General features: G+C 45.3%; 1 pseudogene; it reads left to right on the top strand.

Moving 5' to 3' along the window:
* Nucleotides 1–778: 778 nt before the first annotated feature.
* LOC136315281 (pre-mRNA-splicing factor SLU7 pseudogene) lies at nt 779–2,528 on the top strand (annotated as a pseudogene).

The following is a 2,528-nucleotide window of genomic DNA, read 5'->3' as shown; positions in this document are numbered from 1 at the left end:
GGACTATCGCCCCTGAGACAGAGGAATTCCAAAAAGCTGACAAGCTGCCCCAAGGAGGAGCATTGGGACATACCAGGATTTCTGATTCACCACCCACATGCTCGAAGCCCTGCAAGGAGGAGCATTCCGGACATACCAGGACTTTTGCCTCAGTATCCCCTCAGGCTCTCCCAAACGCTATATGCAGACAAACGCCAGGTTGAGGAGGGAACGGGAACCGGGACCTTGAAGGAAGCCATCCTTGTAAGCCTCAGTCATGGTATATAAGAGGCCATCAGACCGGGACTGTGTCTTCAGTGGTTTTGAAAGTAAAAAACCTGACACTGGAGCTGCACTGCCCAGTTTGATAGCTGTTACCCGCTTACAGCTCTTAAGCACTTTAAATGGGGCTAGTCTGAAAAAGTGTAATATCCGTATGATATTTTTAAAATAGGGTTTTTTTTCTTACTGTGAAATGTGGCGTTATATTTAATGTGGCGTTATATTTCCTTTGCACAGCGTTTCATGGGAGGGTTTTAAGCTTGGGTAGTGGGACATGACATGAACAAAAAAAGGGTTTTGATAAAAGTATCCCAACAGAGCTAGACTTTTCCAGAGAGTCAGAAGACTGGCAAAACTCGCAAGATCTCGCAAGACCCAAAGAGTTGTTAGTGCGCATGTGTCCCGCGGTGGCTGCCGGGAACGCTAAAACAGAAAACAAAACTGGACGGATTGGTTTTGTTTCTCTCCAGTGGTTTTGTGGTCCCTGGAGACAAGACTGAGAGGAGGCCGGATAACAATGTCGGCTGCAGCTGTACATACCGTTAATACTGCCCCCCTGTCGGGGTCCAAAGAAATGAGTTTGGAGGAATCAAACAATATGACCAGAGAGGACTGGCGAAAGAAGGAGCTAGAAAAACAGCGAAAACTGGGTAGTGCTCCTGCCGAAGTTGATGAAGAAGGAAAAGACATCAACCCTCATATTCCTCAGTATATTTCTTCAGTGCCATGGTATATCGATCCTTCAAAAAGGCCTACTTTAAAGCACCAGAGACCACAACCAGAAAAACAAAAACAGTACAGCTCGTCTGAAGAATGGTACAACAGGGGTGTAAAAGAGAATTCTGTAACTACTAAGTACCGCAAAGGAGCGTGTGAAAATTGTGGGGCCATGACACATAAAAAGAAAGACTGCTTTGAGAGACCTAGGCGAGTTGGAGCAAAATTTACCGGAACTAACATAGCTCCTGACAAACACGTCCAACCTCAGCTGATGTTTGACTATGACGGGAAGAGGGATCGGTGGAATGGCTACAATCCAGAAGAACACATGAAAATTGTAGAAGAATATGCCAAAGTCGATCTGGCAAAACGAACACTGAAAGCCCAGAAACCCCAAGAAGAATTAGCCTCAGGAAAATTAGTGTAACAGGCTAATTCTCCAAAACACCAGTGGGGAGAAGAGGAAACAAATTCTCAGATGGAAAAAGATCATAATAGTGAAGATGAGGATGAAGATAAATATGCCAACGATATTGACATGCCTGGACAGAACTTTGACTCTAAGAGATGAATTACTGTTCGGAATCTCAGGATTCAAGAAGATATTGCAAAATATTTGTGGAATTTAGATCCAAATTCTGCTTACTATGATCCCAAAACGAGAGCAATGAGAGAGAATCCCTACACCAATGCAGGAAAGAATCCCGATGAAGTGAGCTACGCAAGAGATAACTTTGTTAGATACACGGGGAGATACCATTTCAATGGCTCAGACACAGTTGTTTGCGTGGGAAGCCTATGACAAGGGATCTGAAGTGCATCTGCAGGCCGATCCTACCAAACTAGAGCTGTTGTATAAGTCCTTCAAAGTCAAAAAAGAAGACTTCAAAGAACAGCAGAAAGAAAGCATCCTGGAAAAGTATGGTGGCCAAGAACATTTGGATGCCCCTCCAGCTGAATTGCTTCTAGCTCAGACGGAAGACTATGTGGTGTATTCAAGATATGGGACGGTCATCAAAGGGCAGGAGCGGGCTGTCGCCTGCTCTAAGTATGAGGAGGACGTGAAGATCCACAATCACACGCATATCTGGGGATCTTACTGGAAGGAAGGCCATTGGGGATACAAATGCTGTCACTCTTTCTTCAAGTATTCCTATTGTACTGGAGAAGCTGGGAAGGATAGTGCTAATTCAGACGAATGTATAGTGAATGATACAACCGGAGAAGAAGCCATGAAGAAACCTCAAACCCTCATGGAGATGCATCAGGAAAAACTAAAAGAGGAGAAGAAGAAGAAGAAAAAGAGGAAGCATCGAAAGAGCAGCTCAGATAGCGATGACAAAGAGAAGAAATACGAGAAACTGAAAAAGGCGCTGAATGCAGGGGAGGCCCGCCTTCTTCACGTCCAGGAGCTCATGCAGGTTGATGAGAGGAAGCGGCCTTACAACTGCATCTATGAAACGCGGGAACCCACCGAGGAGGAAATGGAGGCTTACAGGATGAAGCGTCAGAGGCCAGATGACCCCATGGCCTCTTTCCTTGGATAG

The sequence above is a fragment of the Saccopteryx bilineata genome, chromosome 11 (assembly GCF_036850765.1).
Source record: "Saccopteryx bilineata isolate mSacBil1 chromosome 11, mSacBil1_pri_phased_curated, whole genome shotgun sequence".
Taxonomy (NCBI): Eukaryota; Metazoa; Chordata; class Mammalia; order Chiroptera; family Emballonuridae; genus Saccopteryx; species Saccopteryx bilineata.
Note: the sequence above shows the minus strand (reverse complement) of the source record. Positions and strands in the feature narration are given on the sequence as shown.